We start from the raw sequence: 14544 nt of genomic DNA on the forward strand, positions 1-14544 counted from the left end.
TCCCTTATCCATGAATCTGACAACGAGGCTATCAACATTATAAGCAGTTTTCTATCTAGCTACATTTTGGAGTTTGTAATCCACTGAGGTGAAAGTCCTGTGATTGCACAGGTAGCAAATTTGATATGACAGTATAATCTTAAAAAAAATCAGAAACATTAGAAATATGTCACAATTTAGTGAATATGTCATTTTTTAAAGAAAAAATAAAAAATAATAATTATTTATGAGGCCCCAAAGTTTTATATAAAAATGAAAAAGCTGTTTTAGAGTTAGAAATTACTGTAGCCTTCTGTCAAATCAGTCTTGACAACTGTTAAAAGACATTATCATCACAAATAGGGCAGCATTTCACTCTGTGTGTCAAATTTAATCAACATATATGGTAAGAAAGTGTGACCTTTTTCCCAGAGTGACACAAGCAAGAAGGTGGAATAGGAGTTAGTTAGTTTGTTTGTTTGTTTTAACTTTACTCCCCTCACAGAAATCCAACAAGCAACTATCCACAGGCAGGAATACTATTCCAAATATTCAAGAACTTGGGAGTGAGGCTGAGACAACCCCTTGGACTGAAGAACTGAGAAAAGCCACAATTGAATGGTAAGAGAAACTGTTCTTTTTGACCGTGCTGTACCTCTCCTAAACTGGTGCAAAACTATGTACAGAGAATTCACTTGGATCTATGATTTCGACATTGGGAAAAGTGAGTTTGAGGTGGGCATTCAGGTTCCTTACCATTTTGGGACCCTTCAAAGAAACGTCAATCCCACAGGAGACTTTGGGAGTGTTGGTAGGGGTAGATCACCTCGAGTCAGTTAGAAACAAAGAATGGGGGTGGTGCTCACAACTACCAGCACACAGATCTGAATGGTGGTTCTACATTCTAGCCAACAGAAGTGCCACACCAGAGAAACTAGCCAACAGTGTCATGCTGTAGGAAACACCATCTGCAAGTCTTCTAGGCTTGAATTCCTAGCAAGCTTTCTCACATAGCCCATGTGCTCTTAAGTCAATAATTATCTATGGAGGGAGGATCTGCCTGGCACTAGCAGTGGAGAGGTACTCCAACTACGTTCTGGTGCTCACATGAAATCTTGCCCAGTTTGGGAGGGAAGCAACTCCATGTCAGTAATTACTCATGGACACAGTATCTTATCTGGTCCTGCCCAAACCTAGCAGTGGAGAGGTGATTCAACTAAGCCCTGATGCTTTTATTATGTCTTCCCCACGTCAGGAGGCAGCTTCAGGTCAGTGATTACCCATGGGAAGAGCATCTGGCCACCACCAAACCTTGGTGCTCTACTCTATCCTAGACCAGCAGGTAAGCCCAAGTCCACACATATCTATAGGGCATATCATCTGGCCTTGTCCATCTTGTGTGGGTGAGCAAAAACCACAGAAATCTCACCTAGTATGGGAGCCTGTCATATGGCCATGCCCAACCACAGGTTCCAAACAACAGTTCTGCCAAGTCAGGGAAGACAAATTGCAACTCTACCTAAGCAGAAATGACCGCAGAGCCCAACCAGCAGCATCACCTGATGGCAAAGTTCAGCTAGTGATTTCACTGATCACAGAGCACAGCCAGCAATACTATTTGATCTTAGAGCACAAGAAGCAACCCAGCCCAATTATAGAACCTGACACCAAGCAAAGGCTGCCAGCTACCCATCTGGAATCTCAGGGTAGACTAAATAGTGAAGAACTATAGCCACCAAAAGAATACCTGCAAAGGCTGGAGAATGTGGCCTTCTCCTCAAATGCACAGGCACCGACTTAAGGATACAAGATAATAAAAACTTAGGCAGCATGACACCAACAAAAGAAACAAATAAAGCTTGAATAATAGACCCAGAATAAATGGAGATCTATGAAATGACTGACAAAGAATTTAGAATAATCCTCTAACAGAAATTCAGGGAATTGCAAGAAAATACAGATAGAAAGTTAAATGAAATTTGGAAAACAGTTTATAAAAAAAATGAAAAGTTTGACAAAAGAATGGAAGAAACAAATAAAATATCAAATGGAAGTCATAGTGATAAAGGATACAACAACTGAACCAAAAATGTCAATAAAAAGCTGCAAAGCAGACTGGGCATGGTAGTACATGCCTGAAATCCCACTACTTTGGGGGGCTGAGGCATGCTAATCACTTGTGTTCAGGAGTTCAAGACCAGCCTGAGCAATATGGAGAAAACCTGTCTCTACAAAAAAATACACAATTTAGTTATAATGATGTATCCCTGTAGTAGCAGATATTCAGATGCTGAAGTGGGACAACTGCTTGAGCCCTGGAGGTTGAGGCTGCAGTGAGCCATGATTGCACCATTGCAATCCAGCTTGAGTGACAGAGTAAGACCCCATTTCATAATAAACAAACAAACAAACAAACTTTAAAGCAGACTTAGGCAGCAGAAAATCAGTGAATTTAAATGTACGACATTTGAAATTATCCAATTAAAGTAGTAAAAATCGAAAATGAAAAAGAGTGAGGAAGGCATATGAAAAGATGAGATATTTTATGTGAGCCTCATGACCACCCCAAAAGTGGAAACTTACAGTAGTTTCACAAAATGGAAAATAAAGGCTTTAAAGCTATTACCATATAAATCATCAAACAACAAAGGAAGACAGCAGGAGAGGAAGAAAAAAAAGAAGGGACCTAAACAACAATCAGGAAACAAATTACAGGACAGTAGCAAGTTCTTAGCTCAGTAATTACCTTGAATATACTTGGATTAAATTCTCCAATAAAATGATACAGAGTGGCTGGCTGGATTAAAAAATAAATAAGATCTAACCACATGCTACCTCTAAGAGACTGACCTTACCAGGAAGGACACGTGAACTGAAAGAGAAGGGATGGAAAATGTTATTCCATAAAAATAGATACTAAAAGAGAGGAGGGATAACTAATCTACATCAGACAAAATATAATTTAAGTAAAAAAATACAATAAAAGAATATAAAGAAGTTTATTACATGACAAATGAGTTAAATCATCAAGCAAACATAAAAATTATAAATATATGTGCACTAAATATTGTAGCACTGAAATACATATATAAATAATTCAGTGATCTGAAGGGAGAGATAGATTGCAATACTGTAATAGTAGGGGAATATCAACATCACACTTTAAACCATGAGCAGATCATGCAGATGGAAAAGAAACACTGGAATTGAATTATACTGAAGATCAAATAGACCTAACAAATATGTACAGAACATTTCATCCAACAATGGTAAAGTACACATTCTCCTCAAGTACATATGGAACATTCTCCAGATAGATTACACATTAGGCCACAAAACAAATCTTAACAAATTTATGATGATAAAAATAATACATGTGATAAGAGATTATCATCCAAAATAAATAATGGATTCAAACAACTCAATAGCATGAAAACAACCCAAGTTATATGTTGGCAAAGTACTTGAACAGTCATTTCTGAAAAGAAGATATGTAAATGGTCAATAGGTACAAGAACAAATGCTCAGCATCACAAAATGTTAGAAAAAAATGAAATCACAGTGAAAGAGCCAGGCATGGTGGCATGTACCTGACAGGAGGATCATTTGAGACCAACCAGGGCAATAAAGTGAGGCTCTGACTCTGAAAAAAAAAAAATACAAATAAAAATAAATCACATAATCCTATCACCTCATACCTTTTAGAATATCTTTATCAAAATGATGAAAGGTAAGTGTTGGAAAGGATATGAAGAAAAGGGAACTTCTGCATATTATCCATGGGAATTAAATTAGTACAGACATTATGGAAAATATTATGGAGTTTCCTCCAAAAACTAAAGATAGAAATATCATATGACTCAGTAATTCTACTTCTGGGTATATATCCAGAGGAACTGTCATCCGTGTCTAAAGGATGTTCATTGCAGCATTGTTCACAATAGCGAGACATGGAAGCAACCTAAGTGTTCATCCATGGATGAATGAATAAAGAAAAGGTGGTATATATACATATATACATAATAAAACATTCTTTGGACTTACAAAAGGGGGAAATCCTGTCACTTATGACAACATGGATGAACCTGGAGGACATTACTAGGCTAAGTGAAGTAAGCCAGGCACAGAAAGACAAATACTCTATGACTGTACTTTGAACTCACAGAAGTAGAGAGTAGAACAGAGGTTATCAGAGGCTGGGGTAAGGGTAAGGGTTGGGGAGGGAAGAAATGTGAAGTTACTGATCAAATGTTACCAAGTTTCAAACAGACAGGAAGAGTAGCATTTAATATCTATTTCACAACAAGGTGCCTATAGTCAATAATAATCTATTATATATTTCAAAGTAACTAAAAGAATAAATTTCAAGTGTCTTACCATGAAGACTGATGGGTAAGCAAGGTGAAGGATATGTTAATCAGCTTGATTTAATCATACCATATTGTGTAAAATATACCAAAACATCACATTATCTCCCATAAACATATACAATGATTTATCATTCAAATATGATAGCAATAATAAATGTTTAGATATTAATTTTTAAAAAGTGTGACTTGAAAGAGTGTCAGAGAAATTGGAAGAGGTAACAAGAGATAAGCTACTTTTGACTATCCTTGGGGAGAGAGCTTTTTGAATTAAACCTCTAAACCAATGCCCAGTAAACCAAGTGGAAACTGAGTTGCTCAGAATTGCCTTTGATGAGCTGGGAGCAAATTGTGTAATATAGAGTGGCTGAATGGATAAAAAAAAAAAAAAAAAAAAAAAAAAAAAAAAAAAAGATCTAACCACATGATACCTACAAGAGACTCTCATTACTAATAATGAAACAAATTGAAAGAGAAGGGATGGAGAAAGGTTTCCCATGCCAATGGGAACTGAAAGAGAGCAGGGATAATTAACTTACATCAGACAAAATAGAATTTAAGTAAAAAACAGTAAAAAGAGACAAGGAATTTGAAATCACTTATTTATTGTTGTATAAGTCAACCAGCGAACTATTCTAAGTACCATAAAGAAAATGTCTCCAGCAAGTTCTCATGCCATCCTTGGTAGTCTGGCCATCACTTGCTTAGTAATGCAGCATATCCATGGGCCTCTGGAGCTGCTTGTGTGAAAACAGGCCTGATTCTGCAGTAGAAAAAAAAAGCTGAGCTGAAAAACTGAAGATTTCATTCCTGACCCAGCTTTTCCCTGCATATACTGGTTGGCTTTCAGACACGTGAGTGACATCTTGGGGCTCTGTGTCTTTAAGCTGACATTGGTTTGGGTGGTGGATTGTGTGGCCTTTAAGGACATTCCACTTCTGGTACTCCTTGATTCTAAATTCCATTTATTCTGTTCCATTCTTTTATTTTTCTCTCTTTTGTTGTTGACTTTCAAGTAACCAGTTATAGATGTAGCTCCAAGTGACGCATTTTTTTGTAAAGATAAATTTCAGTTTGAAGTCTAACCAGGTGATGATTTTTGATATAAAACCAATTTATTCTTCATACACTGAAGACAAATATGTACTGCTTTGGAATGATTGCTGTTAGTTATGAGAAGAGATTGTGCAGCCATGGAAAAAGTATTCATTATCCATAAACATTCACCTGCTGGTTTTCTTTTAGTTTTTATCCCCAATTTTGGCAAACTAATTGAAGTTAGGCTATTTCTAAATAGAGAGATTCACTAATTGCAAGTTGGCCCATTTCTTGGGAAATTTTGGAAAGTCAAAATAGCTAGAAGGAATTCTAACAACTCTCAAGCCCCAGATCCCTTTGTGGTTGATATAGTTTGATTTTCCCATATTCTTTTCTTGATTTGTCTCATTTCTTCCCTTCACTAGTTTCCCATTTCTGAAGAAGGAAGTAAAGTGTCCGAACTGCATTCAGGGCATTTAAAAAGAATTTGTTCTGCATCTCTAATTACCTTTATCTATTATGTGAGGATTTTACTCACTTTGCCAAATTGCATTGCTACAAAGTTCATTAGGGATTTTTAAAACCAGGATTAGTTCATGCTGCATATTCAGAACTTCAGTTATTAATTCATTTCTAGTGGAAAAATTTTCTTCTAATTATTGTAGCATAGCAATGTTGGACATTGGTCAAAGTTTTCAAAAATGGTAAAAAAGCAACTTGAATTTATAGCTGAGCTTTGCAAAACACAGGGCTTAGGAATACTGACCCACCAGTGGAGTCGAATATCTTCCTGTTACTGTTGAATTGCGCCAAACTTAACTACTAATAACCTACTGTTGTTAGTAAGCCTTAATAATCACATAAGCAATTTATACATATTGTGTGTGTGTTATTTTGTTATATGCTTTATTCTCTCTCTCTCTTTTTTTTTTCTGAGACAGAGTCTCACTCTGTTGCCCAGACTGGTGTGCAGTGGTACAATCTTGACTCACTGCAACCTCCTCCTCCTGGGTTCAAGCAATTCTCCTGCCTCAGCTCCCTAAGAAGCTGGGATTACAGGCCTGTGCCATCATGCATGGCTGATTTTTGATGATGGCCAGGCTAGTCTTGAACTCCTGACCTCAAGTGATCCACCCACTTGGCCTTCCAAAGTGCTGGGATTACCGATGTGAGACACCATTCCCAGCTACTGTATTCTTACAATACAGTAAGATAGAGAAAGGAAAATATTATTAAGAAAATCATAAGGAAAATAAAATATATTTACTATTCATTAAGTAGAAGTGGATCATCATAAATGTCTTCATCCTTGTCTTCACTTTAACTAGGCTGAGGTGGATGAGGAGGATGAGGGTTTGGTCTCAGAGACAGCAAAGGTGAAAGATGTAGTGGAGGTGGAAGGGAAAGCAGGAGAGGCAGGCACGTTTGATGTAACTTTATGGGAATAAATCTTAATTTGTCTGATATTTCTGCTTTTCTGTTTTCTCTAAAAATGTCTCTGTGGGCTACCGATCCTTCTTCCACCACTTGGTTTAGTTTCAGTGCTCTTACCATGGAAGGGTTTATAGCTTAAAAGAAGTCAAAAGCAGTTTTGAAGAATGGGACCCCTTCTTTCAGCTTATCTAATGCCAGTTTATTTTCTGGCACTGCTTCTTTTATGTATCCTTCCTCATGATCTGGTCCTGGTTTGGAAGCACTTATCTCCATCAAGTCATCTTCCATTAACTTCTCTGGTGTCGTATCTACTAGCTCCTTAATTTCTCCAAGGACCATATCTTGAAACTTTTTCCCCCAACCTTTTTTGCCATGCCCACAATCTCTTTCATGATTTCCACGATTGTCTCTGTGGTAAATCCTGTAAAGTCATGCACAACATTTGAAAAACAATTTTGTCCAACAGGAATTTACTGTTTCAGGATTTGATGGCTTTCATAAATTTTGTTTAAATAACAATTTATGGTATCTTCAATACTGTGATTTTTTTCACACTTAAATGATGTCCTCTTTATTGGGGTTCTCTCAATAGTGTTGACAATTTTCACCAAGGTAAATATCCTAATGACCCCCTGATCTAGAGACTGAATTAGAGATGTCATATTTGGGAGTAAGTGGGCCACTTAGATACCTTGGTGTTGAATATGTGGGGTTCTGGGTGTTCAGGAGCGTTGTCCAGCATTAAAAGAACTTTAAAAGACAGTCTCTTACTGGCAGGGTACTTTCTGGCTTCAGGGATAAAGCATCACTGAAGTCAATCCAAGAAAAGGATTTTTGTTGTCCAGGCCTTCTTGTACAACCCAAAGACTGGCAGCTGTGTTTCCCTTTTCCTATCAAGGTTCAGGAGTTAGCAGCTTTATAAATAAGGGGAGTTCACGTTATAAACTCGATTGCATTTGCACAAAACAGCACAGTTAGCCTATCCCTCCTGCCTTAAGTCCTGGTGCTTTCTTCTCTTCCTTACTAATAGATGTCCTCTGTGTTACTTTCTCCTCCAGAATAGAGTATTTACATTTGCATGAAAAACCTGTTCAAGTAGATACCCATTCTCAATTGCTAATTTCTTAGTGGCGTCTAGATACTTGTCTGCTGCCTCTTAGATGGCAGAAGCTGTTTCACCTGTTATCTCAACATTTTTAAAGGCAAATCACTTTCTAAAATTATCAAACCATCCTTAGCTGGCATTTAATTCTTTTTGCTCAAAGTATCATATAATTAATTTGCTTTGCTTTTTCTTGGATCTTGAGTCTATAGGCATGCCTTTCTTATAGCAATCCTGTACCCACATAAAAGCTGCATTTTCAGCACGAAATAAAAAAGTGTTTCACAAAAGCTTCAGTGTTGTTGCACCTGTTGGTATAGATGCAAAAATGACGTTACAAATTTTCTTTTCTTTCTTTCTTTCTTTTTCTTTTTTTTTACAATTGTTGTTATGCTGAATTCATTTATTTTGAAATGGCTAGCAACCACAGCTACACACCTCAATCTACAGTATATATTAAGCAACTCAACTTTTTCCTGTCATGGCATGACTTTTCTCTGCTTCCTGAGAACACTCAGCATCACTAGTGGTGCTTTGGAAGTGTATGCATCCCATGGTGTTATTTGAGGTTTATGGCATTGCACTAAATACAATGAAAATTACACAAGAACCATGGGAAATCACTTTGTACTGTGATACCCAATTTACTGGAGAGATGAAGCTCACCTGAAGATGATTAGTTTCATATCATATTTTAAGTATAGGCTTGGAACACTTGAGCTCACTACCATAGCAACAGGAGGTGGCTACAACGTCATTACAGTAATACAGAGTGGACTACAGTTAAATTTATGCAGTTATGATTTAATACTGCACCTTTAAGTTTGTTTACATTTCTCTCAACTGCAAATGGCTCCATGTGTCATCTGTAAGCATTTGCATAAATTTTGATAAATGTTAACTTTTTACAATAGATTTTATGGTAGTAATTGCCAAAATAGACTGGTATCTCTATATATTGTGTACAATAATGTTGTACCTTTATCTTAATTTGTAAAATACTTCTTAATTTTAGAATACATGGATCATCTGCAAGTTTTTTTCAAATTGTTGCAAATCTCCAAAAAATTTTCAATGTATTTATTGAAAAACATTTGCATGTAAGTGAACTCACACAGCTCAAAACTGTTTTGTTCAAGGACCAACTGTGTTTTATTTTATATTGTAAAAAAAAATTTTCCCCAGCTTTACTGAGATAATTGGCTCATAAAATAGTATAGATTTCAGGAGCACAAAGAGATTTGCCATCCACACACATTGCGAAGTGGTAACTGTCCTACAATCAAGTCAATTAGAACATCCATCATCTCACATAGTCAGCTTTTTTATGTGTTTAATACACTTAAGGTTTACCCTTTTATCAATTTTCAAGTAGATAATACAGTATCGTTAAATGTCATAATCATGATGTACATTTGATCTCCAGAATTTATTTATGATATAACTGAAAGTTTATAGCCTTTCACCAATATCTTCCCATTTCCTCTACTCCTCAGCCTCTGACAATAACCCTTCCATTCTCTGTTTCTGATTTTGACTCCTTTAGACTCTACTTTAAGTGGGATCATACAGTATTTGTGTTTCTCTGTCAGGCTTATTTTACTTAGCATAATGCTCTCCAGGTTTATCTATGTTGCCACAAATGGCAGGCTTTCTTTCTTTTTTTATGGCTGAATAATATTTCATTGTAAATTTACACAAGTTTTAATCTATTTGTCAGTTGATGAACATAGTTATTTCTGCATATTGGCTATTGTGAATAATAATTCAATAATCATGAAAGTGCAGATACCTCTTTGAGATACTTATTTTATTTCCTTCAGATAAACAGAACAGGGATTGCTGGTTACATCGTAGTTTCATTTTTAGTTATTCGAGGAGCTTGTATTGCTGTTTTCCATAATGGCTGTACCAATTCACATTCCCACCAACTGTGTACAAGGTTCCCTTTACTCTCCATATCTTGACAACACTTGTAATCTTTTATCCTCTTGATAGTAGCAATCCTAACAGGCGTGAGGTGATATGTCATTGTGGTTTTGATTTACATTTTTCCCATGACAAGTTGTGTTAAGTATCTTTTCTTTTTTCTTGAGATGGAGTTTTGCTCTTGTTGCCCAGGCTGGAGTGCAGTGGTGCTATCTCAGCTCACTGCAACATTCACCTCCCAGGTTCAAGCAATTCTTCTGTCTCAACCTCCCAAGTAGCTGTGATTACAGGTGCACACCACCATGCCCAGCTACTATTTGTATTTTTAGTAGAGAGGGGGCTCTCACCATGTTGGTCAGGCTGGTCTCAAACTCCTGACCTCAGGTGATCCACCTGTCTTGGCCTCCAAAAGTGCTGGGATTACAGGCGTGAGCCAGCATGACTGGCCATGTTAAGTATCTTTTCATGTATCTGTTAGCCAGTTGTGTATCTTATTTGAATTTATTTAAAAATATATTGGTTGATTTCATTCTAGTGGCCAAAGTAAATTTATCACCCCACTCCCTTATATACAACACCACTCATTGTACTACTCATATTTTGATCATACATTTAAGGGCAGTCAGCGAATAATGCCATGCCAATTTGTGATATTTAAAGTCAACCACATAATAATATTGATAGTAACAGATTTCCTAAAGTTGAAAATCCTAAATATAATCTCAGAACACTTACGCAAAACAAATTTTATAAGTCATGGGAGAAACAGATGTCTAGTTGATGCTCTTCAGTGGGAAACTTATGTTTATCTTCATTGAGTACCACAGGGTTTGCCTCAGCTAACGCGGTGAAGTGTGTTTATAACACTTCTATTTGGGCACTTTTTTTCTGATGCCTCCCTCAGTCACAAGTGTTTTCTATCTCTCAGTTTCCTTTTCTACTTAGAAAAAATTCTCATAGCAGTCACACAAAGAATTCTTGGCTATTGGATTAATTTTTAAAGAAAACTGTTCTGAATTGTAGCCTGAAAAAGGCTTTCTTATTTTTTCAAAAAATTATAGGCATCTACGTATCAGAAAATATTTGAGTAGAAGGGTGAAGAGGCCTTTGAAATGATGTTGTGTGCAACTGCTTGGACCTTTATTTCCCATGATTTGCGTAGCAGAGGATAGAAGTAATTAAATGATGGAATCACATCTATTGAGGATATTATTCCCCTTTGTAGGTTGGCTGAGGCTACATCAGGAATTCTGTAGAGCCAAAGAAACCAGAATTCACTTCAGCAGGTTTCTGGTCTTTACACTAAGATATAGGCAAGGCCCAGCCTTTTCTCTGTTACCTCTAACCTGAACCCTTTCTTAATGATGTTAGATGACTTGTTGGTGAGAGTGTGTAGATAAAGTTCCAGTGTTTGCTGCTTTGGGATTTAATACATTATAAATGTGACAGGTGTGAATCGTGTTCCCTAACACTCAGATATAAGATGTAATAATTTTTTTTAATTTTGTTGTTTAATAAGGCTGAATATCTACATTCAGCAGGATGTTAAAAATACTAAAACCCTAACTCACCAATTTTACAACATTCCACGACTTCCAGTGGGTGGAGTCACAAATTGGGAGGCTTCTTTGGTGTCTGAAACAGAAGACAGGAGCCTGGCCTTTAGCCAATAGTATTCCTCTCTGTCTTCACAGTCAGTGCTAATGATCTTTCTGGTCAGTCTCAGGCTGCTCACAGGGCTTCCCCTTGTGGGAGTCCTGTCTGCAGTACATAAGCTCGCCTGTTCACCTACAGGAACTTCCTCTGCTGCTCTGAATATGCAAGTCCTGGGAGCAGCATCTGTCCCAGTTATCTGAACTCTGCACACCAGCAGGATCCAGGACTCTGTTACCAACAGAAACACCCCCATAATCCCTGGCTCTTTCCAAGTTGAAGGGGAGTTAACCTTTTCTCCTCAATTTAGCCACTCCGGATTTCTCCCACCCTTAAGCGTTCCCTAACCACTTCAACCCTAAACTTTGGCTCTGAGCCTCTTTGAGTGTGTAATTTTTTTTGTTTGTTTTTGTATTTGCTTTTTAGTAGAGAAGGGGTTTCATCATGTTAACCAGGCTGGTCTTGAACTTCTGATCTCAGGTGATTCACCCGCCTCAGCCTCCCAAAGTGCTGGGATTACAGGTGTGAGCCACCGCACCCAGCTTTTAGTGTGTATTTTTATGAACAATTGTGTGTAAGTTCTACTTGGGAGAAGAGAAGGTTCAATTTTCTTGGATTTAGAAGCTTTGGTACTGTCTTGAATGTGTGTGTTGGAGCTAGGGGGATGGGCAAGGCTCCTTTGGCACCTGAACAAAATACAAATTAATGTCTCAGTATATTGTGTTGTTGTCACCTGACCATTTGTCAGAATAAAGATTGGTACTTAGGTTTTCAATCTCTTTGATTGTTCTATTTTTTTTTTTTTGATACTACAAGGAGCGGAGGAGGACTGATAAAGTACATGTATGTTGAGTGGGGCTCAAACATACGTGTTCAATATCAGCAAGGGCTGCACAGTATCCTAAGAAATAGCAAAGTTCCACATGATGTCAAGAGGAAAAGCACTGGAAGACTATTTACTTGGCAGTACTGAATTTAAGTATTGGCATTTGCACTTTCAAAATGTATTTATTAAGGAAAGTGGTACTTGAACATTAACAAAATGATCAGAAGAAATATGTGAAACAGAAATATGCTTTTGAATAAAGGGTAATGCTGTTTTTATGTATTGTTTGTTCATTTTTTATTTCAAAATTGGTACACCTGCAGTACTGGAGCTTCAAAGATAATGTCTCCATTGTCAATGATTAAACACTGTGCAAAGGAGACAGATATGCCTGGTGCCAATAATACCACAGTGGGCTCAGTCCAGTCAGGATGTTGTGAATGAAGAACTTCTAGAACACTAGGTAGAAGGTACACTTCTTCTGAGGAAGTAGAGTTGACATTTGAGCTTGAAGCACCAATTGGAATAAGGTTCCTGAAATAAGTTCTGATGGGTGGGAGTGTGGAATTGCAAGCAAAGGGAAGAGTGTGACCAAACCGGTAATGCTGGAAACTGATCACAGACCGTTTTGCTGGCAGTGCCCTGATAAAAGCAGTGCCAGCAGAGTGGCCAAACCTGGAAAGAGCCTTGCCAGAGTATTCAATTGCATAGGAGCTTCATTTCACAAGCAGTGAGAAATTGTCAGTCATTCTTAAGCTGGACAGTGATGTGTTAAGACTGCTGGGTCAATTTTTCCTTCGTTCTCTCCTTCCTGTCTTCCCTCTTGATGATTTCTGTGCTTTGTGGAGGATGTGTTAAAGAAAAATTTAAAAAATGCATAAAGCATGGCACTGTCATACTTTGCTGGTGGAGATGCAAACTGATACAGCTCTTCTGGAGGAAAAGTTGGCAATGTATAACAAGACCACCTTTTAAAGCAGGATCTCGCTTTCAGGAATTTATGCAAAAGATCTACCTCCAAGAATATAAAAAGACAAGTGGACAAGATTATTTACTGCAGTGTTGTTTGTAATAGTAAAATATTAGAAACTATCTACATGTTCACACCGAAGAGAATGGTTGGTAAATGATAGTGCATGTACACAATGGGGAACAATGCAGCTGTAAAGTAGGGTGAGGAAAATTACTGTGAATTGACGGCTATTCAGTAATTGCCAGGATATGCTTTTAAGTGAAAAGGCAAAGTGCAAAAGGGCTACTATATTTCTTACTTAATAAAATAAAAAGGTTATATGAAAAATAAGCATTCACTTGATAATTTATACAAGAGAAATACTGGAAAGATAAATCAGAAGCCAGTAAGATAAATGACATATAGGAAGTGGGTGAGGAAAAAGTAGAAGGAAGAGAGCTAAGGTAGGAGAAAGGAGGAAAGAGCAGCGGTTCTCTTATACCTTAGTTTAGTTTGGCCTTTAAGATCCAGAGTAGGCTGTGCATGGTGCCTCATGTCTGTAATCCCAGCAATTTGGGAAGCCAAGGCGGGCAGATCACCTGAGGTCAGGAATTCGAGAGCAGCCTGGCCAACATGGTGAAACCCCATCTCTACTCAAAAGACAAAAATTATCTGGGTGTGGTGGTGCACACGTGTAATCCCAGCTATTTGAGAGGCTGAGGTAGGAGAATTGCTTGAATCTGGGAGGCAGAGGTTACAGTGAGCTGAGATCGTGCCACTACACTCCAGTCTGGGTGAAAGAATGAGACTTAATCTCAAAAAAAAAAAAAGAAAAAAGAACCAGAGTGACTTTTCATTTACATAAATATAAATAAAATTAACCAGAAACCAAAGGGAATACAAGCAGTAATAAATGAACCTAACTGTATTATAAATTATTCCACCTGCAGGAAGAAGAAGAACTAACCTAAGTAACTTTGGAAAACAATATTCTGACTAGTTATTATGGAACTAAAGCCTACAAGAAGGAGAGACAAATAGCAAATACTGTACTTCAGTTAGTAACTTTGTTTCCCACAGAGGTGTGGAATAGTAATTGTGAAGTTACTTTTGATGTTCTGGGATTGAAGAAATTCTATTTTGTAGATAATGAGAGGCAGATTTCTTTATATTAAAAAATCAAGTTACAAATAAGGAGAGGGAGGAATACAGAATAAACTCTGTGGTGCTGGATTGGAATCAGAGGTATTAATATAAATGCATA

General features: G+C 37.3%; 1 protein-coding gene across 13 annotated transcripts in view; it reads left to right on the forward strand.

Moving 5' to 3' along the window:
- UNC5D (unc-5 netrin receptor D) overlaps window positions 1–14544 on the forward strand; it is a 560161-nt gene that overhangs the window by 45996 nt on the left and 499621 nt on the right. The window contains exon 2 of one of the 13 annotated variants that reach the window (XM_035270258.3): window positions 485–600. The exons of the other annotated variants lie outside the window; for them this stretch is intronic. The gene's annotated coding sequence lies outside the window, so the exon portion shown is untranslated. The remainder of the gene's footprint in view (window positions 1–484; window positions 601–14544) is intronic. 13 annotated transcript variants of the gene reach the window in all.

The sequence above is a fragment of the Callithrix jacchus genome, chromosome 13 (genome assembly GCF_049354715.1).
Source record: "Callithrix jacchus isolate 240 chromosome 13, calJac240_pri, whole genome shotgun sequence".
In the NCBI taxonomy this organism is placed as follows: Eukaryota; Metazoa; Chordata; class Mammalia; order Primates; family Cebidae; genus Callithrix; species Callithrix jacchus.